The 26,127-nt window shown below is 39.8% G+C and overlaps 1 long non-coding RNA gene across 9 annotated transcripts in view; it reads right to left on the bottom strand.

Moving 5' to 3' along the window:
- The window catches only part of LOC127476888 (uncharacterized), a 554,098-nt gene that overhangs the window by 359,526 nt on the left and 168,445 nt on the right, over positions 1 to 26,127 (bottom strand). For 8 of the 9 annotated variants that reach the window (XR_007906755.1, XR_007906754.1, XR_007906757.1 and 5 more), the window contains 2 exons: positions 24,325 to 24,685; positions 3,643 to 3,884 (listed from right to left, as the gene is read on the bottom strand). This is a non-coding gene — a long non-coding RNA (uncharacterized LOC127476888). The remainder of the gene's footprint in view (positions 1 to 3,642; positions 3,885 to 24,324; positions 24,686 to 26,127) is intronic. The other variant, XR_007906758.1, reaches the window with a different exon arrangement.

Genomic DNA, 26,127 nt, shown 5'->3' with positions numbered 1-26,127 from the left:
TTTTCTCCTATAGAATCTTTCGTCTTTCGTCAGCTCATGCTGGATTTTTGCACTCCATTTCTTTGAGAAAAGTCAACAACCTGACACAAGACTCATCTTTTCTCTCATTATCTAACAAAAAGACATTATGAGTCCTCTCTCTTTCAGCTGTAAGTAGCTGCAGGTAATAAGTGAGTCATAAGTGCAATACCATTATGTCAAACAAATGACATCTGGCCACACTGCACTGTAACTGTTGACATTTCTTTACAGTATTAAATCTAGAAGCTTCACTGAAGCTACTCTTCACTTACTTGAAGCAGATAAAGGTATTGCACAGTATGATGCAGTAATGCTAAATCATTCCAGAAACCAAAGTTTGCCCACTCATGCTCACTACTGTCAATATTCCTCCTAAGGTGATCAGGTGATAACAGGGAACTGGCAAAGCAACACAGCCAGGTCCTAATAGTGGTTTCCATACCAGCTACTATGATTAAAAAACCACTTAGTAAGACAACATTTGAATACTTGCTTAGACACAGAAAATACAGAGCCTTGTAAAGCACTGGGTGACATGATCAGCACCCAGTTCTTGTAGAGGGCTTTTACTGGAAGTGCTACACTGGACAAGGAAACCCAATTGCTTAGGACATATGGGTGCCATGGCTCACTTGCCAGCATGCAAGCTGGACTGGAAGAACTACAGGAATATAAGAAGTCACTTTTCTTGCTATAAATTAAGGTTAAAAGTTTAGGACAAAAGTACATCAATAGGAGGAAAAACAAATCACTTCTAAGTAGAAACTTTGCACTTTCCTATTCAGGCCAAATCACTTATTACAGAACACACTTCCCTTTAATCCATGAAAATAAACACTCCCTCTCCCCCAACACCCCTCAGGCTTTACATCCTGTGACTGATTTCAGGGCCACTGAAAAGAACCACAGAAATATGTCACGAAGGTTTGTGGGGGTTGTAGAGCCAAGGGATCGATGCAGGTGCTGGCAGGTGAGGGGGGTGAGTGTCCCCCCAAATCCCAGCCTCAGGAAGGGAGGATCAGGGATCTGACAGGGGAGTACAGGTTTGCTTCAAATTCAATTTGCCCATTTTCACCATCTGTATCAGCAAATGTAAAAGGTTAATCATGCTACTATATTTACTCCAAAATCTTTATTTGCCATTTATTCACCACCTGCATTGTTTATAGTGGCTTAGCAGTTGCAGAACATTTCCACTGCCTAAGAGGCATAAAGAGCAAGACAACTATGTTCATTAACTCTGTCAAAAATCCTACCCAAACCATGCTTGGTGTCCCTGTGCAAAGCATACAAATGAGGTTCAGAGACTAGAAAAAGCAACTTAAAAAGTCCAGTAGGGAGCCAAAAATCATCCTCTACAACCCAAACTCTTGTGAGTTTGATACGAGTAAACCAGGTGCAACTCAGAGTCCATTTTGTAGAGAGAAGAGGGGGAAAAAAAAATTCAAGAATTTTGAGCTCAGATGTATAAAATAACCGAAGATTTTTGTCATGCACTTATCTCTATATTTTCCCCTAACTTCTACAGACTGGTAGTTATTTTGATGTAGGTAGGTTGACTTCAAAACTTTTCTCACAAAAACGATTATATACTGCTACTTTACTGTATTTAAATCCCTATGAATTGAGTTAGGAACATCTCCATAAAATTACAGCATTAAATTTTTATATTTCACATTCTAAAAAAATAAAGACAGCAGGTCCTAAGACCACTTGACTGTGACAAATTGTCTCTTTCTGCTCACTTGAAATTGGCCTGTGAGACTTATCAAATCCCCAGCTTTGTTACTGCTAGAAGAATTTATTTAGAAGTGCACACTGTCATTATATACTTACAGAGAGGAATATTTTAGGATTATGCAAGTGCTTGATAGATAATTGGTTCTGTCTTTTTGCTGCATCTTAAGTTTTCTGAGAAAACAGAAATATTTAAACTGCACAAAAATGTGAGTAATCTTTATAAAACAACAGTAGAAGGCCTGAACACAACTCCTAATTAAGTGAATGTGACCTTCTTAAAGCTGTCAATCAAAATTAATTTCCTACGAAACATAACAGGATATTTTTAGAAATATCACCAGTGCCTGTGTCTTTGTAGGGATCACAGCACAGTACTGTGGACCTCTATTAGTAAATGAATGAATCCCAAGTTTGGGATGTCACAACAACAGTTGTCTTAGAAAACAACTATGAAACCCCAGCAGGACTGGCATGGGGCTTCCACAAGGTATTATGTGCCCAAATATACATATATTTATAGCTCTGATTGGTCTTAAAAATATTGACTGTGCGAGATACTGACACCATTTAAAGAAAAAAGCTTAAAATCTTGGGAAACAAGGTAAGATTTGGAGGACTTCTAGAGCATGTAAAGCTTGTCTGTCTGAAAACAATTTTTGTCCAGAAAAGATTCTTCATCAAAAAAAATTCTATCTCAAAAACTATAGTGATTGGATGAAGTAAAAGTAGACTGTCAAAGTATCTCCATCTTTTCCTTAGGAATACAAATGATTTTAAAAAGGTAGGTTTGAAAACAAGATCTTGAAAACTTTCTCATTTCAAGAAATGGGACCAGGGTTAAGCTCAAGTTTTAAAGAGCTGATTTTTACTCCACAGAAACAACTACTTGATAGTAAGCTAACAAAAACTTTGATATATCTAGTAGGATGTAGAATATCCTTCCAACATATATACAGAGTCTGTTAAGATTTATCAAGGATGTAACAGATCTAGATTGGGAAATACAGCAATCAAAGTAGATTAAAAAAGGAATTCTGGCATATTTAATACTCTTTAAGTTACAGGTTACAGATTCATTACAACTGGGCTCCAAAGGGAATATCAGAACTATTGTGCACTGAAAAAATGAATTGAAAAAAACAGTTTGTTTGGTGGTCTTAGTACTTCTCATTGAAGCTTCCCAAGAGCTTCCATGTGCTGGAACAGCCCTGTGAATTTGGCAGAAGTGCATTCCTTCTGCCTTGCCCTGGGCATTCAGTTCACCTTGGAGGGCAAACAAGCCCTTTTGCCTTCTGCCCCACTCCCTCTCCTTTCCCCACAGGCTGCACACACCACCCTGGGAATAGGAAGATGTGACAGCAAGAAATCACAAAGGGCAGTAGGGAGTGCTTGTCCCAGGAGGGTCCATCATCCCTAAAACCCCAGAACTCACAGGCTGATGGAGAAGGCCTGGAGACCTTAGTAGCACACAGCTTTCCAAGCCAAGCACCGAGCCCTGTAATTAATAACTGTAATTAATTATAATAATGAGTCCCAGAAATGTTTAAATAACTAACTGCTGTAATTAAATCCTTATTAAGTATTTGGTTCTTAACCATCATCAACACACAGTAAAACGACATCCCTAAGCAGCACTACAGAGGAATTCTGAGTAGTGTAGGAACACTGATCTGTAGTTTCTTTTTCCTACCTATCAGTTGATAGGCAATGGGGTAAATAGTCATTTTCCATGGCACTTTGGCTACAAGAACAATCTATGCTAAAAAACAGTGTAATGGAGTCCTCTTTATGCCAAAACAGTGTGCAAAGCCAAGGTAATCATTTTATGGTGATTTGACAGAACCTGGCATGTTTGCTCGGTATTGTAAGGAAAGTACTTACTTGCCCAGGATGTGCTGCTCCATGGACACTTTCCTGCATGGAGAAGCATGAGGAGAACCCAGTGCAAAGGAGCTTTTGTGAGAACGATGCCCGGAACAAAGAGCAGGTGATCCCTGCTGGAGCCGAGATGCTCCGGTGTACTTTCCTACTCCTCCCTGAGAAACGCTGAGCTTTTCTGCTGAGTTTCCAAGATGATCCTGATGAGAAGTAGACAGTAAGGTACCACATGCTTAAAACAATACCTGTCAAGGATAAATGTAACGCAGACATATTGAATTTTGTAAATAAACACCCCAACAGATTCTCAGAGCTGTTTGTGTTCAGCAAGGCACTGGTTCACACGAATGTGCTTTTTCTGGATGCTGTTGAACTGCCAGTCCCCTGTATTGATTTCATTCACTTTTACTCTTCTGTATCAGCACCACTACCTCCCTTTTCCACGCTCTTGAACACACTTTAAGATGCCACTGAGTTTCATTATCTCTTTGAGGGGTCTAAACGCCATTTGTGAGCAATGAATGTTGAATGATTGATTCCCCCTGGCTACAGCAATTGGCAGTGGTTGAAGTCAGACCAGAAGTTCAGAATTACCTGTTGATAGCTAGGATTTTTTGGTTAGTTTACATACACGTATTTTCCCAATAGGAACAGCTGGAATCTCACCATTTACCAAGTAATGTTGCTCAGTTCCCACTGTGAAGGCAAAACTGCATTTACAGGTGTTTGTTAACCTTTTTAGCACTCCTTCCTCAAACATAGAGCTTGGCTAGTTACTTGTGATAACTTTGGTTTTGCTGTTATTCTTGCTTGATATTTAGAACACATATTTCACATGTTACACATCAATTACAGTTTATTAGGAGTAAATGTGAATTATCCATTTAATTAATTATTTACTTAATACTCCCAGAGTAAAAGTCCACTTAAAAAGTCTCAGTTTTTGAAGGATGTCAATCACCCACAACATGGTAACATTTTCAACAATCCCCCCACTCATCACCTAAGATTTTTTCCACAATCAGTACATTTCCTAGCAAGTAATGAGTAATGAGTCATAAGCAATTTACTTACCTTCACTGTCAAAGTAACAATTAAAAGTGTAATATTGCATTTCATTTGACAAAAATATTCTACATTTCTGACCCACATAATAAAAGGGATCATAGTTTCTGATGTTTCTCAGTTTCCCTAGTTAGCACAACTATTTATGTCAGACTATTTTCTTTTAGTTTATGTCCTGTTTTTAAAGACTTTTAATTCCTTTCTCATTTCTATCACCTCCCCAACTCACACGAAAAGCAGACCTGATATCTTCCTCCAGGGATTAACCTCTGTCAAGCAGTCCTAAACACAATACACTTCTGCAAAAAACACTAAGCCATTCAAAGACAAAATACTATAAAACAAACAAAAAGGCATTCACTGAAGAGATTGTATTAAGAAAATTCTCATGGAGGCAGTTTGTGTCAAATAAATAGATTTGTCTCGGAGTTACTGGTTCTTTTACTCTGCAGCAAGATTTCCGAGAGCTAGTGCTTGCCAAGTGCATGTATTCCCTTTTCAAATCCTGTGCCAAGTGCCTTAAATTAACATCACTTATAATCACTTTGCAACAAACAGTGAGTGGGACAAGAGCAGAGGAGCTCCCACACAGTGTCCCCCCTCAAATTCCTATTTCCTGTCATCATCTATGGACCCAAACACCCTCCCAAAGCCTTTAATTAAATGGATACATCAATCTGGAGACAAGAATAGAGCCTGCAGTGACAAAGGAGGAGCGGGGCTGTCACGGCCTGTGGTGTGAAGTGGGAGCGGGTTGAAATCACTGCCTGCCTCGTGAAACACCTGCTGCACCACGAGGCAAGGTGTTGGTACCACAGCAACTGGACAGATTGGGTGAGAATACAGCTGTAAAATGTTTACAGAAAATTAGAAGCCACTTGATAGAGACGTAACAGAGTCTTGTCCGCATACCTTCAGAACTACTGAATTAAACTTCATTTCAGGAAAAATAATACTGAAAATTAGCACCACTGGTAGCAAATGCTTTTGCCAGCAAAACCAAAAAAGCAGAACTGTTGCATCCTTTAAATGAGAAAACAGACTTTTCAAAATCTTTAAATCAGAAATCACTCAGCTCACCCAAAGTACCCATGCTCCCTCCCAAAATCAACTCCTCACACAGTTCTGCCCCTGCCTGCAGCCAGCCCTCGAACCCCAAACAAACTGTCCCCCCCCTTGTGTTAGCTGTACCCTGAGCTCCGACACCAGACTGGACACAGTGGCTTTAATGCAGCAGATAAACCCCGGGATAGGTCTCCTATCACACTAAAACAAGTGTTCCATTTCATGCATGTGGTGTTGCCAAGCTGGAGCAGGAGAAGGGAACAGCAATCACCAGAAAACCCCTTGGAATATCTCTGTACTGACTACTGTCACATCACCTGTAACTCCTCAGTTACTGTGTGATTAGATAGGTACACAGAGAATTCTGGATGGTAATTCTTCCACCTCTGTGGAGAGAAAACACAGGAAAAACACTTTTCCCACCAAGTTCAGGTTGTGCAGACGTGGCTTAGGCTGTACCTTTGGCCCCATGGAGTCACCCAGGAAGAGAAATATCCTGTCAGATTGATGGGACATCTAAACCTACACAGGGAACATGATTTTTAAGTTAAGGAATTTGATACTTTCAACTGGGTGAACAATTTCAGAAGTGTGATAGTAAAAGTGGAGTGAGGAAACAGTGTCTATTCCTTTCATGGATCTGGTACCATGAAAGAAGTCTAAATACATTAAAAAGATATTAGTTACTGAGAGAAAGATAATGAGCTGATCAACAGCATAAAAATAAGATATTGCAGCAGAAATGTTCTCTGTGCACGAGGAAGAAAAAAAGGGGGAAAGCCTCACCATAGTCTAATGAATATATCAATCAACAAAATAAGAGATTAGCAGTGAGATGGGAAAAAAGAGGAAATTAGGGACTCCAGCAGAAATAAAATTGTCCAAAGTGATAAATACTTTGGATACTTACTGTCGCTATTATTCCCATATTTCTGTGTTTGGCAGAATGCCATGCAAGAAAAGCATAATTCAGCACCAGGATCTACATAAAAGGAGAGGATTACAAAAAAACCAAACAAAGCAGGAAGACACAGTCAAGATGCCATGAGAAACAAGAGCACTGTTGGTGGGAAGAAATCATGAAAAGCTGTCTTTGAGAAAAACAAAAATAACCCCTCCCCCAAAACCCAAACCATGCTGTTTCTGTTGAAAATGCAACAGCAATATCTCAATTATTCACAGAGGGAACCAGACAACCAGGATAAGGCTGAACTGCAGTCAGAATCAGAAATTTGACAATATTCTCATGGGATGAGACTAAAGTGATGTTATCACACATTATATCTTCATTTTTCATTTAAAAAAATACTTAGGAATGCTACCAGAAGCAAGCACTGATCATTAAGTAAATCTATTTGGAAATTCCAGCCAAAATTCTCAGTGCACCAGCTGGAAACTTATGAACTGCTTTAAATACATAGCAGGGTGTTGTCTCCATGAGCTCCTTGTAACCTAGTTTCTGTGATGGGCAATTTTGTGGCACTCAAGAGTTTTCTGAGGGTATCCACTGCAGGAACAAAAAACCAATTCTTAAGAAGATTTACTCATCCGACCTTGCAGTTGTGTTTTGCCTTAGCCACTCAAAAGTATCAAACCCAGCCATTTAAAGTATCAAAGAAACAGCTGCAGAATTAAAATTTCCTAGTGGATCACCACTCACAAACAGTTCTTACAATATAAGGCTCTTCTTCAAACTGTACTGAAACTTAAAAATGGACATGAATCTAGATTTAAAAAAAAGAACAGTAAACATGACCACGGTCAGATTAAATTTTTTTTCAACATCTTATGAATGCCCTTAGGCATGATTTACCCATCTATTTCTTAACAAGGTGAAAGGATGGCTTGGAAATTCCTCAGACTGGATACAGACATCAGGACATCAGCACTGCTCAGGTGATGTTCAGATATTACTTTAAATCTTGCTGCATCTCATGAGGCAAATGAGTAATTTTTAGAGTCACTGTATAAATAAATTAGACTAGACAAATTCTTCCCTCACACTCCTATTTCCTACAACTAATGACAATTCTGATAAAAAGTGTCGTGGCTTTATTGAAAAAATAATTTTAATTTCGGTCCAAGCAAGGTGCATTACTAACCTAGCAAAACTAATTAATTTTGCTCCAAGCATTCTTTACAGAGGTGCCTGTTTTGAGCAATTTTCAGTTTAATGAACCAGCTCCAAGTAGGGGAAATGCAGCATTAATGAAAGGAAAAGTACTTGCTTTTTTGGTTTGTTTTGACAAGTTTTTGTTTTGGCCTTAAGATGGGTTATCTGGAATTAATTCAATTCTGGTGCTTGCATGCCTCTTGAGCCATGAAAGGTGCTGCTGGGACGGCCTGCTTGGTTGCACTCCTTCCCCCTAAAGGAAAGGGAGTCCAACCAATCCAGTTACCTTACAGGCCATCTAATAAGTAATTATGTATCAGCCCTACAGAATAAGAGAACCAGGGAAGACAAAAAGAGCATCTGGGAAAAGATGCAATCAGAAAGGGTAGCAGCCACTCCTTTTCAAATTTACCTACATCAGTCAAACAGCAGCTTCTTTCCCACAGCCTCCTCCACTGAAGGAAATGGGACAGAAATTCTGCTCGAGATCTACCTTTGCACTGAAATCTCACAGCTGGTTTAACCCTTGTCCTCTTGCAGGGACAAGCTTTGGACAAAGTCAGACCAGCTGAACTCCTACCAGTACAGATGGAGTCTTCCCTGAGTCCTGTAGAAATACTGGAAAGTTTATTAGATCCAGATCAAAGATCAAAGTACTGTGGTCTTCCATTTGAGTGTGAGGTTACTGATGCACTCAAATACCTCCACGCAGGCATTGCTGGGGACTGAATGACATCTCACATTACTCCTCATAATCAAAGTCTGAAAAATAAAGGAATGGAGACATACCAAAAAGATTATCTCAGTGGTACCATGACAGTTCACAGGACTGGTGCCATACAGGTTCTACCTTTTGTGTAGAAATCCTGAGGATTCTACCCAGGAATGCAGGGGACATAACTTTTACTGCAAATGCCTCAGACATCAGGTGACCTGCAGGATCAAAGCTTTAATATTAATCTCTGTGCTCAAGAATGATCTTCATCTCAAAAAGAAATCCTCAATTTATTCAAGTTGAAGTAATTGTTAAAAGGAAATAGAGGTCTGTAATATACTAAAGTGGAAATTCACAGAAGACTAACTTTCACCCTCTGGAGAGCCCTTTCAAAAAGACATTTAGTTATTACTGATGCTCAAGAGAAGTACTTGCAATCTGATGAAAATGAAAATATTCAAACCCTTCACATCTTCTTTCAGTATCTTTGCAGTGGCAGTCAGTACCAGTGGGTTTAGTGTTTAGAGGTATTGCTGGCTAAAACCACACAACAGGTTTATATAACAAAGAATTAGAGCCACAGACCAGATAAATTACCTCTCCTCTAACTTTCCCTTCCAGGATGGAGATGAAAGGAAAATGCCCTTCTGGCCAGCATTTTGCTGGATTAGATCCTTATTCTTTTTTTTTGGTTCCTGAAAATCACCCAATAGTTTCCTCATGTTCCTTTACACTGCTGCTGCTGGTAGAGGTAGTATCTGAGTGATAACATCTGCAGTGGTAATACATTAATGTCTGCCCAGTTTCATTAAAGAAAACAAGTCTGGGAAGGGAGAAAGCCCCTTATAATGATCTCACAAAAGAGATCTTCCCCATGCCCAAGAGCTCACACCTTATCTCTGTATACTGCACCCATACTCTGCAGGGCAGAAACAGCCACTCAGATAACTCTGAAATCAGCTCTTCTGTCTTCCCTGTCTCCCTGATGCTTTTTTAAACGTAAATTTTCTTCCCCAAATCTTGGTTCCCCAAGGAACAACTTCAGCCCAACACGAAACACATCACGGAAGCTTTAAGCATTAGGAACCTTCTGCAACGCAGTTGCTCTCCATGTTCTGCACCACACAGAACAGCACATTGCACACATCCAGGGAAAATATCACCAGAAAACACAGAAACACTAAACAATTGTTTAGTAGCCTTTCTGTGCCGCAAGCTACTGAAAAAGCTACTTCCTGAATTCCCTATCTCAAGCAGAAGTAAGACTGAGGTTCTGCAAAAATTGGAAGAATCGATGCAGGAGACCTGTTCTGTACAAGAACCTCTTTTGTTTCCAATTGTTGCCCCAAACTAACATTAATTTACAAGCACTGCTTTCTAGCCTTTGCAGAAGAGGTAGGAGGATACAGCCCCAGAGCACAGCTGGCAAGGAGAGGCAGACAGTGAGGGCAGCAAGGCAGGTCAATGATTTCATTTATTCATGTCTGAGCTGTGCTGCAGATATTCTGTGTGGTTTGTTTTAGGAGTATGGCTACTAATCCCTCTCACAAGAGGAAGAAGGACTCAAACCTGAACCCATCCAAATACTTTGGCTGTCTTCACTTGAAAATCCTGAAGGGAATGATCTAGAATGTACTCAGTGGCCTTTTTCCAAGTGATGCTTCAGTCCTCTGCATGTTGGAAACACAGCAAAAGGCCACTTTCACAAATACTTGTCCTTCAGAGTCTTCAGCCCTCATTTCGGGGCTGAATGAGAAGTTTAATGTGTTTGCAAAACTGTTTGCTCCTGCTCTGATTCTTCTGGTTCCTCCTGGAAGAAATTCCCCACAATTATTGTTTAACTTGTAGCAGTTAGGCTGCTTTGGTCCTTTTTAAATTATGGATTCTGTTTATAGGTTACTAAAATCCTACTAGGAATATATACAACACCTCTAGTTTTTATAAAATCCTTTCCTACCTGGAAGTGTTTACTCAGGGCAGTTGGGGGAGCTCCCCTCAGAATACAACAAATACCTGTTTCTGCAGAAATAAATTACTATCTGATGATTTCATCATCCAAACTGCTACACCTAAATGAGTGGTTATATGTATTGTGAATTCAAAGAGTTTTCTATTTATAGAGCATGTATTTATGCCTGAGATGCATTTAAATATAAATTGCAGTACCTAATGCCAAGTTTTATAACATGTCATTCACAATCCATTAAGTATTTTATTACATATATTGTAGAAGAGAGAAATTTATAGTCCCCATTCATAGTATTAATAAGGAATGATGAAAACACACTAAAAATGTCTTGCTTTTCGGGTTATACGAAGGTTTACTGCTAAAGCATAGTTACCAGTCATGTTTTAATATTTTACTATAATAAAAGACATGATCTGAGTGCTGTAATATATGTAAAAATTAAAAAAAGAAGCACTACTAAAATAACAGAGGCTTTCCCTTTCAGACACAAACACAGACAGCATATTCTCAGTTGCTTTCTAAGCTGTAGGAGTATGTGGAAATAGTATTGTTTTGTTCATTTAAAAGCATTTGCCAGGTGATCCTTCACAGAACATTTCAAACACACATTTTACTTTGTCTGAAAACCTGGGAAAAACACACACAAATAATATATTCCTTGCATCCATTTTCCTAGGTCATCCCTAACCCACTATGTTTCTTTTCCCTTGCTTTCTGACTATAAAAGTCTGGAATCAGCAAGGAAATAAAGACTTTCCTCTTTATGTTTTTCTTAACTTATCTCTCAAAATTTCATTTCCTATTGCTGGCTAGGAAAAGATCAGATTTTTGGGAAAACACTTTTCATTTCTATTGTTACGCTGTCCTCAGGAGATGCCATCTTCACACTTCCTCAGCGTCTTGCCAAACAAGCAAAGGAGACAGGAAGACAATCTTCTTTGCACATACATGGGGGGAAAGTTCATTGCTTTAAAAGAAAAAAATATTTTTCAAAGAGCATCCAAAGCCAATGAACACTTTCAAAGAAATATTGCCATTGGTTTTGATGACCCCCTTCCCACCCCTTTAACCAAAATTCTGGGCGAGAGGGAAGAGACAAGAGGAAGGAAAAGGATATTTTTTTTTAAGTTCAGGTTCTGCCCTGAATAGTTATTGCTCTTATCTCAAGTAGCTCTGAACCTATGGCCTGTGCCTTGCCCTTTCCAGAGGCTTTTGCATTCCTGAGTCCTCAGTCAATCCATGTTCAGCTGCTGTTATTTCAAACCACACAAGCCTGAATGAAATTTAAGCAAAGCACATCTGAACAAGTCTCTGGAGAAGTCTCCAACGTTAAATTACTGTCTCAGCTGGTTGGGTTTTTACGGGAGATGGGAATCAAACATTAACTTGTGGCATTGCCTGTGTCAGTCTTCCCATGTTCTGTCCCTACAATATTTGAATGTCTCTCACTAGGGTAGAGGGTTTGAAGACAGCAGTGCCCTAAACAAAATATTTCATCCCATATAACAGAGGGAAAAGAGAGGCAGAAGTAACTTGCACGAAGTAAACACTATCTCTGTGATAAAGCAGAAAGAGAATACTGATCTCTGGTGCACTGATTTTTAACTAATGCACAGAAATCTAAAACTGCTTACCTGGAGACTTAAGAGGAAAGTAGGCAACCCTGAAAGATCGTGAGATGTAAATCCTTGAGTTTCAAATGTTATGATTTTAAGAATTTTTAAAGGTGATAAAGTAATTCTCCTAATAAAAAATATTTTGAAGGCATACCTGCAGTTAAAACAAGTTTTAGTGATAAGAAAACATTAGAAGTTAAAACACACCCGTGAATTTCACAATCTTTTTTGTTTCGTTTTTTTGTTTGTCTTTTTTTTTCAGCATGAATCTTCCTTTCATTAAGTAAAGACGAGTAAACAAAGGCACAGGAAAACTAAGCAAGTTTACAAATCTTATAGCAAAGTAAATAAAACAACAGAAGAAGCACCGAAGGCCCAGTTCTTAGCCATACACACTAACTAAGAATCCAACCCTAGCCTTGCTCCAGCTTACCTGCCAGATTTAGTTTTACTGGGGTATACTAGTGATACTAATGCTTTCTCAATTTTGCAGATAAATTCAGAAGTTCATCAGGATAATTTCATTTTCCAGCTTGTTCATGTGCGTCCTATATTTATGTAGTAATAGACAATATTTATTTTAAGTAAAGACAAAAATTGCTGGTTACAAAGAGATTGTTACATGAAAATACATCTGTGCCTTCATACTGGTATCATTATGACAGCTATTTCAGCTTCCCCATTAATCCTACTTTCCCTATCAACTCCTTATCAAATTCCATTTGCTATTATGTTTTTTTTAATATTTGCACTGGGTTGGTATTTTAAATTCTTTTATCCATTCTGTTTCCTCTCTGTCACAACGTGTCCTTGGTCCGTCCTGACTTATTTCCTCTCATCTTAAACTCTTTAAATCCATTAATATTTTAGGCTATCCAGTCACGTGCTCACGCTGATCATTCTCTAAAGAGAGGGCTAAACCACAATTTAATCCTTTTCTGAGATGCATCTAATAAGTAGGCTGCTTCCTAAATAACTTAGCGTACAAGACAAAAAAGCAATTACAAAAGAAGAACATAAACAACCAACATCCAAGTAGTAAAAAGCAAAAATATCTTGGTTTGCTGGCTACATCTCAATTTCCTCCGTGCGTCCTTCCAAAGCTGGCTGTTACAAAGCACTCCAGTGAGAGCTGTGGAATGAACTGCTCTCCTCTCCAGGCCCATGCAAGGTGCATCATGCTCTGGCAGTGATTTATTTCTCACCTTCACTCCTCTCTGGCAGTGAGTGTGGTCTTTGCAGTAGAGATCTCACAAGCCACATCACCCCAAACAGCTGCAGCTTTGTTTGTGCTTGAGGCCAGTGTCTATAATCACCAAGGTTTAATTAAGCATCACCCCTGTGCGCTTCAGCAAATTCATAAAATACAGTGTAGTACCTACACTCCTCTGGTAAAGCAGTGGTTGGAAACAGTAATAACAAGAACCCTGCATCAACCTTCTTGCCCTTGCTGATCCAGCAGCACTGTACCTTTAAACTTAGCCAAGCCAATCCTCCTTCCCCAGGAAAAAGAGGTGAAAAGTCTGAACTTCTTTCAGAAACCGGGAGTCAGTAGTGAAGACTTCTTGAGGCAATGTTTTTATCATCCTTCTGCAACCAAAAAGTGCCAGAAGATAAGTTATTGAAATTCACAGTGCAACTCCTACTTCATGAAGCTGGTTCCTTTCTGACCATGAACAAATCACGTCAGGCACAGAAAAGCAAATGGATCCAAAGGACCAAGCCCTGCAGTGGAAATCTTACTTGAGTAAGAGCTCAGAGAAGAACCAGATCGAATGATTTCTCACAAGGTGGGCATTAAACCTGCACAGCAGCAACAGCACTGAGGGATCATTCAAATACCAGGGTACAAGGGATGTAGTTTAAGTTTTCTTCCACAGCTATTGCCATGGTCCTGCTCTGTGCTTCCTCCAGATCACAGGAGAGAAACAAACAGGGCTGTCAGGAATTACACTTGTAATTTCTCATCAGAGAAAAAAACCTGATTCAGAGAGGAAGGCAGAAAAACTCAGTAGAGAGAAATGACAGATGTTCTCTCTTGGACACCCTCATACAGGATCTTTGTTCCAGTAGAATTATTAAGGTACAAAATAAAATAAGTCAGGTCAAAAAGTTCTTTCTCTTTCCATCACTGGTGTTAGGACAAGAGGAAAGTCTGGCACAGATAGTAAATGTATCTACTGTCCAAGACTCTCACTCTAACATCGCACAGGAGTTTTCATATTTTTCATCTCTAAAGGGGGAAAACATTCATTCATTGCCTTGGGTCTATTAAGTCACAGAGGAAATTATTCATTTTTTTTAAGAAACCCAAAATCTTCTTTTATTCTAACTAAGAATTCTGCTTCAAAAATTTACTCCTCTGGGAGGTTCTAGGAGCACAAACTGTAATGGGGATCACGGAGAGCATTCTGGAAATACCGTATACACAACAACAGGCTCTTGATCAATCTTGCTGGTCTAGGAAGAGGTCTAACTTAAGGAGTAGTAAGAAGAAAGGGAAAAGCAGAAGTAATAGCTGCTCTATAGCCACTTTCTGCCTTGGTGAGCCCTGGGAAACCAAGCATAAATAACTGCAGAAGGCAGTCTCACCAGCATTTCAGATGCAACATATTCAGGGCTTTGCTTGTAACCCTGCAGGATTTTGCATGTGACTACTCTCATTACTGTGATTAGAAATGCAGATCTAGGCACTAGTCCTAATTCATAGGATAGAAATTTGCAGGATTAGTGTTAAGACAGCTGGACACACAAAGCAGCACCTGTATTAACAACATCCATTTCATATGCATTATTTTAAAAACTCCTGACATTCAGCACAAGAACTGGGAATAAAGGCTTCCTCTGGCTTTTTAGAGCATGTCTGACAGGAGCAGTGCAAAGATGGGAGGCCCACGCTCCCTTTGGGATCTGGCAGGAAGGAGTCCCAAGCCAACAGCTGGCTTGCTGTTCTGCCAACTAGAAGAGACTCTCCCATTTTGACTCCTCTTCTGCATCATTTTAGTTGTACTTCTTCCAATTAAAGTATCTCATTTTGGGGTGGTGTTGACAAGATCCTTTCCTGAACACCCGCAGTTCTCTCAGGGGCTTGTCCTATCATTTAAGAATTCTCCTTGCAGGTCATTACCCTCAGAGCTGCACATGAATGAGATTTCCTGCACTTGCAGAAGCCTTCTTGTTCCCTTCAGTGCAACTGGCTCAATTTCTGACTTAAAAAAAAAAAACAAAAACAAACCAATGAACACCTAAGGCCAAACACTGCAGCACCTCCTGGGAGGCACTCACTCACTCCTACAGTGGGCAAGCTCCTTCACTCTCCTCATGGCTCACATCATCAGCAGGTGTAAGGCACAGGGGCAACCCCAAGTCAGGTACCATTTGTTGGTCGCACCACCACTCAGAACACTGTACATTCCTTGGACTGTTGTAAGATCTTTCACTTCTACACTCTAAAATACACAGGCACTTAAATTCCAGCCTCCTGACCCCTCAGTGTTGTCAACAGAACTCCTTCAGAGCACACAACAGCCTAGTTGTCCAGAATCATGGGTCTCTGAGAAACTCATGTTAAAATAAATATTAAAAGTTAAGGAGGGGGGAAAAAATTAACTCTTCTTTTGCTAGAATGTTAAAAGTGTTGGCCCCCAAACAAAGCTACTCAGAAACACCTAAAGGTCTCACCACTAACTCTTAAGTCTCCCAGAACAGATTTCAGCTTTGCCTTTGCAGCAGGTACTTTTCATTCTGGTCATTCTGCCTTTATTGATGAAAAATGTACAGTCAGCTATCAAAAAATTACCACTGGAACTATATTACTTGTGTCACCAGAGACACAGTTCAGAGCTCTCTCTTATCTCCTGGTTTCATTGCTTTCTGGATGCACATTTAAGCCTCTCCCCAAGTCAGACAACTGACACTGGTGTTATCTGTACTTTTTGAAGAGCTGTAGTGATATCTGTCCAGACTGCATTGATTAAGGGATGTCTGGACTTGAACATGATTACATTAAGGCAGATAATGGTCTTAATGTGGAACAGGTTTGATTGCTTTGGACAGTTCCTTCCCTTCCCTATCTCCTTACTTACAAGGCAAGATGTGCATTCAGTTTATTTTTTGCTGAAAAATAACAAACTTATTTCATAATTGAAATATGGTTTAAAGCCATAGAAAAGTGTTAAAGGGTTAAAAAAGACATTTCCTAAAACTAGATTACTGAGTCTACATTTTAAGTAACAGATAATTAATATGGATATAGCTGACAGATTTGTTTTCTGCCTCTTCAAAAAGCAAATAAAATGACAGAGAGCAATTGAAGAAAATAAGTAAATATGAACAGTATCTAAATACTGGGTTTTTTAGTTGAAACAGTTTGGGAGCCCATGGCACTCATATCTAAGGTAAACAAAATTGCTGGTTTTAGGACATAAACTGAAAAATTACTGCTTGACAACCTATTAGCTATTTTGCTCTTTAATCTAGCATTATGCACCTTACCTTTTCCAAACATCATTTACATATGCAAATGAGGTGTTTAAGTTCAGAGACAGGAAAAACTGCCTCTCTGATTTTAAAATATAGGAAATTATTCATTGGTCAATGCAGAGTGGGCATGAAAGGAAAGGAAAGAATCATGTAATTGCTTCCCAAGTCACACCTTCTAAATAATAGAGAATAAATCCCAAACCAATAGTGGATCAACCATGTAAGCCCAGGGCTCTTAAGCTCCCACTTGTTCCATATTTAAGAACAGCTGTGCATGTGCATACCAAGTGTATTTCCCAAAAATATGTGCTGAGCAAGTTCCTAATTACATGACATTAACAAATACTCTTATAGAACTTTCTCTTCGCAAAAATTAAAAACATAGTACTTCAACTTTATGCTCCATAAAGAAAAAAACCACACCACACAGTTTTGCTTTCAGGTCAACAGAACTGTGTCTTTACCAACAAGAGAGTGAAAATATTGTGTATTCGCAAACTAACATAACTGCCCATAGCTAAGGTAAGCCAAACGGTGGGAGAAAAATTCTCTTCTGTTACAACTGAAAAGGCACTGTACATCCATTTGGCCTATGGTTAATCTTTACCATAGACAAATATGCCAAAGAAATAATCTTAAAAGCACTTAAGTTGCCTAAGAAACTATCAAGCTTCTTAGCTGCTATTTTCATACAACTTTATTTTTCATATGTTGACTACTTCTGTTGAGAAAAAAGAAAAACCATTCTGAGATCGTATGAAACTAAATTTTGTTTGAGAATATTTTTTTAAAGATTCTTGAGCATTTTTCTGCTTCTTGTTTAGGGACCAAGATGATAAATGACCACTAATTATTTTCTACAGCTCCAGTTGCAGACATCCCTGCTTGGTTTCTGCTGTATAGAATTGTCGCAAATTTTGAAAAGGTGACATTGAGGTCACATGGAGTTAATCTCATCTATTACATGCCATTCCACTGCACAGATATCCTGATTTGGAAGTAGAGAGCCAGTGTCTTAGAGCAAATTCTCTGTTAAAAAAGTTATTAAAAGCCTTTTTTTTTTTTTTACAGTCAAATGTTTGTTTTCTTAAAACTTATTAAAGTTTACAAATGTGCCAACTTTTTGCCATTCAAGGCAGGGGAAATGCTGTTTATTTTATGGATTGGCTTGAATAGCTCCTGCACACACTGGTCTGACCCAGCCAGGGACCAGCCCCACCAGTGTCACCTCTCAGCCACCACAGAGTGATGCCGAGGGCTTTGCCAGCACTGGATCCATCAACCTGGGCAGAATCTGGGAAAGACTAAAGGAGATCATAGAGGAGAAGCAAAAACAAAATGGCAAAGCCAGAATTAACCTTTCTGACTAAGCATGGAAAATTGCTCCTGGTGAAAGAAGTTGCACTATGTATAAACAGTCACATCAGTATTTTTTACTCAATTTCCATAAAATCTTAATTTGTAAACTTTTTTGTTAGAGCAGGAAAACCTATCCACAACTGTGCACATAAGAATTTGCTGTATAGCACAACAAAGCTTGATTTGGTTGGGTTTTTACAACTGCTGTAATTTTTTAGGCTTATATATCCAGAATTGGTGACCTGACTACTTAAATATCCCTTTTCCCTCCTTCCCAATTTGAGAGCCACAACTTCAAACCTTGCAACTCAAGCAAAGAGTGTGCAAAACAAGCTTTTCTGTCTTTACTCGGGTCAAATCACCCCACAGAAATCCCCATTCTCCTGTGCACACCAGCTGACTGTTCCTTTGCCAGGCAATCCCCCTTCCTTTCACCACTGTGAAATAGGAGAGCCCAGCTCAGCAGGGACCAGCTGGAGCCTCTTTCTTTCTGCCTCTGCAGAGGATATCCAGGCCCAGCCTAGAGCTCCAAGGGCCAGTGGAGCACATGGTGAGGCACTGCCTGGCCTCCCCTGGGCAGCTCTCAGTGAGCCAAAACAAGCCAGCTGCTCCAATTCCCACTGTTATAACCAAGGCACTCTCCTACCACTTCCACTGCAATGTGGCATTTCCAGTGCACACTCCACTTTGGAACACGCTTCTCTTCTTGGACATATGTTAGAGGCATCTTCAGCTTGGGAAAAGCAGCTGAGCTTGGTGATGAGAACAGCAGGCAAGAAATGGTCTGGGGTTCGTTTCACATCAGCTGAGGGTTACTGCAGAACAGGAAATTGTCTTTCTACTAACAAAGTATTTCAAGCATACTCTGAAATTAGTAACAAGCTGGAATCACTACTCTATGTTTCCAAGATATACTTCCTTAATTAAATTTATTTTCTTCTACCTTACTAGATAATTGCAAAGATGTAAGCTCATCTTGCATGTCTGAATCTTTAATAATTAGAGAATATAAATTGCTTACAGCTCTGCTGTTTGCGCTGACCAGCATTTCATGGGGTACATTTTATTCCTTGGCAGCCCTCAGCCAGGATCCCCAGTAAACCTAAAGAACTAGGTAATATACAGGGAGTGAATACACATAGGAAGTCTCTCGACCCCAACACAATATACCAAACACCAAAAAGCTTCTTTTTTAGTCCTGTCCTGCACAGTTATTGACACTTCTTGCACCACTTCTTTAAGCAGTTCACTGGCATAAGAAAGTTATCCCAGGCTTCAGTTCCAGCTCCATCCCATGCAAAATTACTAAGTAGGGAAGGTATCTTGCAGGATTCCTCAGGACATTCACATGGGCAACATTTATAGCACCAGCAACCAGATAATCCTGCTGGCATCAAGAAAAAATAAAACTCCTTGCAGGAGAGCATAAGTGCTTCAGTATTAAAGACCTTTCTGCAAGCCAGTCCTGCAGTGCAGAACCTCAGAATCAGAACCATTTTCAACAGCCATCACCTCACTCCTTTGAACTGCAGTTGCTCGTGGCCCTCCAGGGCAGTTTGGAAACCAGAAATTATTTCAGGCATATTTGTAAGTCAGGACCAGGGAGGGTTATAACCTGTAAGCCTCCACAGAGATCAACAGTGGTCTTGGTTTGGAGCAAACCTCCCAGGTCTGGCCAGCCTGAAGGCAGCAGGGCACGGGACATCCAACATGTCCAAACCATCACATGGATGCACTTCACTCTCTGCACATACAGAAGGGCCATTTTTAGGGACAGCTGGATGATTTGGAGCAAGGCAATTCCTATCCTAAACAACCCTGCCTGCACAGCTGGAGGCCTTTGTGAGCAGGTGGGTCTGGCACAAGAAATCTGGTTCATACTTTCACCCACACCTACAGCTTCCTAACACTTCATCCATGAGTTCTGGAGCCTCTTCACCATTCCTCTAGGAGGAAGATCGATTCCTACATATGTGTATAATTAACACAATGTATTTTTAACAACAAAACCACCTTCCTTTACTGAGAAAAAAGTACTTGAAAAAGACAACTATTTTGTCCCCTAAAATGCATCAAAAGAACATTTTCTGTGCCACCAGCTCAAAATCAAGTTTCAAGGTGTGACAAATGAAAAATGCACACAACCTTTATTTTAAATAAAGTACATTTCATTAAAAAGAAAAAAAGTCTTTAGTGACTGAAATATGGAATGACTGGCAGAAGTGCACGAATCAGCTCAATGCTATCAAACCAGAAAACCTTTATTTTACATTTTAGCAAGAGTAATTAGAATTGTATCATTGTTCTCCAGTTACTAGAAAGTCTACCCCAAAAAGGGCATCACATGAGACTCATCTGGAACTCAGACTGTCTTCACATTGTGAGCTCCTTCTCTCACTTCCAGAGGGAATGAAAGGAATCACGACAGATGCAAACCACAGAAGCCTCAAACCCCAGAGGTGTGCCAAATGCAGCAGGTGCTTGAGCTGTTCAGCCTCTTCACATGGAGCCTGTATCACATAACTACAGAAAGATCCAGGTTGGCTGTGTATAGAGGAGGAATAACTAACAAGCAGGCCTTGAGAAAGCCTCTGGCTTTCTGAGTAATTCTGTATCCTAATGTGAAGCCATGAAATAAAGGAAGCAATACACTGCACAAGCAGGACTATTCTTAGCTGAATTGGTATGAGGTCACAGGGAGACTCATCTTAAATCAAAAACCTGATAAACCTAAAGAGCACAGCACTCCAGCAGGTAACAATACACCCTAAGCTTTGAAACCTGTAGAGAATTACTGCTTTATAACATGCTTCTGGTTTAAAACAAGTAGGACTGTGATTAAAAACCCCGTTGCAGTGTAGGTTGGCCATGGTGCTTAAAAAGAACTCCAGATTCTGGCCTGAAGTCAGGCCTTTGAAGTCTAATTATAGCAAGTGACAAGACAGCTGTATCCTGGAGATCCTGATTTGAGCCCCTGACTGTGCAGATAAAATCCAATAAGTAAATGCTTCTCCTCTGGGGATTGAGAGGTGCAGGGTGAGCCTAAAAAGCCAAAGGCACAGACCCTGAGCTCCTATAAGAGCCATCCACCCCGCTGGTCTCTCTTTCCATTCACCAAGGAGGGAGCAGACAGCAGCCAAACAAATGGCAGTAGTACTCTCCGAGTTTTCACATTGACAGCGAGAACTCTCCCATCCCACTGCCACTCCACCTAGCAGGGAGGTATGAAGGGTGCTCCCCTGGTTCGAGATTAAATTAAGTGTCCATCCCAACCAGAAAGATCAGGCACCACCAACCCATGGTGCAGATTAGGCTCTCCAATAGGACTAATGCATTTGGCTATACCAGGAGATCCATGAACACTCTTTGCAGTTTATTTTGCAGTAATAGAAAATCCTTCAAACAGATAATGAAAACAGAGTTTGATTAAGATTAAGACAGTTTTTTAAGGTTCTGGTGGCATTTGTCTTTTTAAGATGGTTTACATTCAATCTCATCTCCATTATCACTCAGATGTCTATTTTAAGGTCAGCAGCTAAGCAAAACAACAACGACAAAAAACAAGAAAATAAACCTTTGTTTGTTACAAATAATGACAGCCCTTCTAAGTTGGTTAGGCCTTCCACCCATGAATAAACCTGGCTTTGGAGACAGAGTGATCGGATTCCTGACCTGAACAGCACCAGAGGAATGGTCTAAGAGGGAAGAGTACCAGCTGCAGTCCCAGGAGCCAGTTGCATGGGCAACCGAGACACACCAAAGTTTGCTGCCCATCAAAACTTTTGAGAACCTATGGAGTAGCCTTTCTCAATCAACACTCTGGGTCACCTGCAGCACAGCTGCACTGAACAGCTCACCTCAGGAGAGTTGAGGTAACCAAACAGAGCAAGGTGTAAATTATGGTGCTTTCCAAGACAACGCTACAATTTGTTGAACATTCTCTTGTCCAACAGACATAGTTTTTGATTGCAGGTGAGTTTAGGTTTTCTCTCCAGTCCTCAAGTCATATAAAACTCTGACTGGCACCAGTCTCACCAAGTCTTATATATTAAACATATATTATATATATATAGTATGTATATTATACTATATATATTATATAGTATTATATGAGCTTGTGCACAGATTGTCCTATGCATCTAGAAAGCAATTCTTGCACCTGGTTCTTTTGACATCCATTGTCTCCTGTTGCTAACCAGCACAACATTCACAGAATAATATACGGATCCCAAGTGATATTTTTCCTCCTGCAGAGTATTTTTAACAAAGAAATTCAAAGAGAGCCTTCTAAAAGATGCACTGAAAAGCATCTAAAATTCAAGGCAATGCTTTCACTAACCTTTGATTTATATTATTTAATCCCTTTCAGCAAGAAGGATAAATTGCAACAAAGTCATGCTTCAGTTATCTTCAGGGCTAGTTGTTTAAGATTATTAGAACAGTAAGGTTATAAATATACATCCTATGAAGGTGAGCATCAGCAAGAAAGATGGGCAAGTGCTTTTCTCCAGGGCTTACCACTTGCTCAAAAGCACAAATCAGTATTTGTTTTCCAAATTCCAAGGCAAGTGCATCTTCAGACATAACATTGTATTGTCAAAGAGAAAGCTTTGGCAAACACTTAACACTGAAGAGTACATAATTGTCTAACATTTACTGTTTTGCTAATCTCCAGCTACTTGATGCTTCTGTATTCAAGTTTTCATTGCAAGTAGCAGATTTCAAGTCCGTTTGGTTGAAGGGAAGAAGAGAAAGAGAGCAGATTCGAAGTCCCAAAGGTGATTGCCATGAAACACCAGTAACACAGAGGAAGCCACCACAGAGCAAGGAACCAACCCTGCAAACAGCTACTCCCCACCTGCATCCTCACACAGACACCCTAATTAAAGACTCCTGCCTCCTGATTAAGATTTGAATTCACACAGACTTTTTGCTTCTCCTACTAAGTGGAGGCTTTCTCAGGTGTTATCATCACCCTAGAAAAAAACTCCTTGCAAATTTACATGGTTTTTACACAAGAAGCTGTTCAACAACAAGAATATTTAAGTGACTCAAGTCAATGTGTTAAAACAACATGTACAAGAGTACATAGTTGGAGGTTCCTATTGACACGAAACCAGGTTAGCACATTAAAAATAAAGGGGAAGCTTTAGAGACTGAAGTTTTCCTGTCTCTTCTCAAGAAGAAGGAAACATTTGGAACTGGGGCCTTTTCCTTTCTCATTTGTGCCCAGCATAAAAACTCACCTTTTGAAGCCCAGAAGCCTTTACACCTGTAGAGAGGCCTCCCCGTTTCTGAGGGTGCTGCAACCAAAAAGCAGTTTGAGCACCTGCACACACCCAGGTAAAACAATTTAACATGTCCTGGCACTCAGCCTCCAAACTCCAATCACCCTCTCAGCTTAGACATCCCTAACACCTGTAGGAAACTACATCTGACTATTGAAGCTTTCTATGTTAACATGAACTATGAGTGTATATTTTAACTAAAGTGATAATTTGAAATATCAGACTATTAAAACATTGTTTGAAACAATGATAAATTCTTGGCTTTAAATAGTTACTCATTTATGGCCACCATAATGGTGACTGATGCATTACTTGCTAAAGAAACAGTAATACTTACACAAAGCTCCTTCATAGAACATTCAGGTCTTTTCCATGCTTTAAAAATTGGAAATATTTAATTCGTCTTTAGCATGCAGCAATCAGATAGACTAAATGAGTATCAGACTGCCAAGACACATGATAAAAATCCCACCATGAGTCAAAGGCTCTCAGAAGTTGATCCTTTCTCATAGTGTATTCCCTGTTATTCTCTCAGCTGGGAAAATACATTAAAGGGCATGGTCTGTATTCATCCTCTGAACTTCATCCATTCAGTCCAGCAGGAGTTTAAATTATACAAGGTTCAGTTGTATCCCCACATGGACAAAGTTCACCACCATCATCTTATTTCTTTACTTCCTTTCTCAGGTACAACAGCAGCACCCGGTAGGAATCCACAGGCTACCCATACAAGCCTGTTTCTGCCAAACCCCCTTGTGGAACAGTACTACTTTTAAAAGCTGTTAGCACTTACAGAGTATATCAAAGTAAATGAAAAGCAACTGAAGTAGTATTGCCCTGATGATATCTCTGGTTTTATCAAGAGCTGCAGCAAAATAAAAATGTATAACTAAGTTGACCATATATTGTTTTATTCCTTGCATGTCCAAAGATATTTTTGACACCACAACAAATTTAATAAAGGATAAACATAGCTTTTTTCAACTAAAAAAGAAAACTAGGCCAACAGTTACTTGTCATGAGGTATCCATTCCTTCCTTTGAAAACCATCAGGATGCACTGGAAGTTAAAACCTACTGTAGAACAGCAGCACAAGTAACTTCTCGGTGAGGACAGCAGCAGTTGTGTATCCTCCCAAAATTCAGAAGCAGACCTTCAGGAAACAATGCTCAGCCTCAAAATTGAATTTCTACTTCCTCACTCTTCCACTGCTCCCACCCGGGGCCCTGCAGACCCAGGATCAGCCCCACTGGTCATCCCTTCCCCTTAGCCAGAGAGCCCTTCTCAAGTACTCATGGGCTGCGGTTCCTGGGAGGTAACTCCACACTTCAGTGAGCAGGTCAGCTCATAATTTTACTGGATCCACAAGTACACCTGTAGAACAAAAAAGCAACAGCAGAACCATAACCTCAAGCCCTGCAAACATTAAATTTTACAAGTAGCAGTGATAGAGTGGGACATTTTATCTAATAGGTTATGGACAAATTTAGACATCTATCACCAGAATAATTGCAAGAAAGATCTAAAAATTAATTACATCTGTATCAATCAGCATATTTATGCCAACGCTGTAACCATGTGGTATCTAAGCATCTTACAGAATTTACAACCAGGAGAGAGCATTAGTATCATCTTGTCGGGCTTTCTGAATAATACAGGTCATAAAACTATACAGTAATTTCTACAGTAAGCTTGATGCAGCTAGAGTCTTGTCTCCCTGTTGAAAAACTAACAGTTTAATACTGAGCAAAGAACTACTCAACACATCCTTAAAAACTGCTTTTTGCCTTAACGGTGAAAATGCTGACCCTATTATGTGCAGATTTCAGCAGCTTCAGCACCCAACTGATAGATTACTACCAACACATTTCAAACACTCCAGTGAGTTCTGTATTTATATATGCACTTGAAAGCTAAGGTTGAGCAAATGTGTTCACAAGCAAAGTGAACAAAATAACTGTACTGCAAAGTGAACAACTGGGAAGCTCAACACACATTTCTTCAGAAGAAACAAGATCCCTTCCCAAGTTTTAGCACCAAAGGTGATCAATGAAAAGTTGCCCTTCCCGTGGCAGCTGAGAAGGATAAAGCAGCAGCTACAGAAAAGCACTGGAGAGCACAATGCACCAGCGAGAAAAGAAGATGAGCTGAAAATAAGGACCTGTCAGCTGTTACAGCTTTTAGTGCTGTGCTGAAGTGCCCATAGAGCTCAAGTGCCTCTAGAACTTGTCTCACTCACAAGGCACCTGGTATCTTATGGGGAAATGTATCTCAAAAGAGACATACCAAATTGTATGAGAGAACAAAACTTACTAGTGCTTTTGGCCAGGAATCCAAAATCAGAACTGGGATTTATATTTGTCACTGTGAAGTGATACATGCTGAGGTGTAACAAAACCAAAACATAGCTATTATTTGTCTGGACCGCTTTTTATACTGCCAAGGAAATCTCCACTGTACTATAAGTAGAGAGCACATATCCCAGAGCTCACTGGGCTTGTAAGTACCAGTATAAATTGTGAAACTTCTCACTAAAGATCATGCTGGATATGATTTACTAAGTTTGTTAATACAAGGATGGAAGAAACTGCTTTAGTTATTGCTCTGAAAAGCAGAATCATCAGCACTTAAGGTGATGACTGGAGTGAGGAAGCAGGAACACCTGCGTTTCATGCTCATGCTGGGGGACTGAGCTGGATTTTCCCTCTCAGAGGCCTCCCTCCCAATCCAACATCTCTCTTGTACAGGGCAGAACTGACTGAATCCAAAATAACTTCTCTCTGTACCTTGTCCCTTCCCTTTCACTGAGCATGTCA

The sequence above is a fragment of the Manacus candei genome, unplaced genomic scaffold (assembly GCF_025592945.1).
Source record: "Manacus candei isolate 608988 ecotype Guabito, Panama unplaced genomic scaffold, ASM2559294v1 h1tg000050l, whole genome shotgun sequence".
Lineage (NCBI taxonomy): Eukaryota > Metazoa > Chordata > Aves > Passeriformes > Pipridae > Manacus > Manacus candei.
Note: the sequence above shows the minus strand (reverse complement) of the source record. Positions and strands in the feature narration are given on the sequence as shown.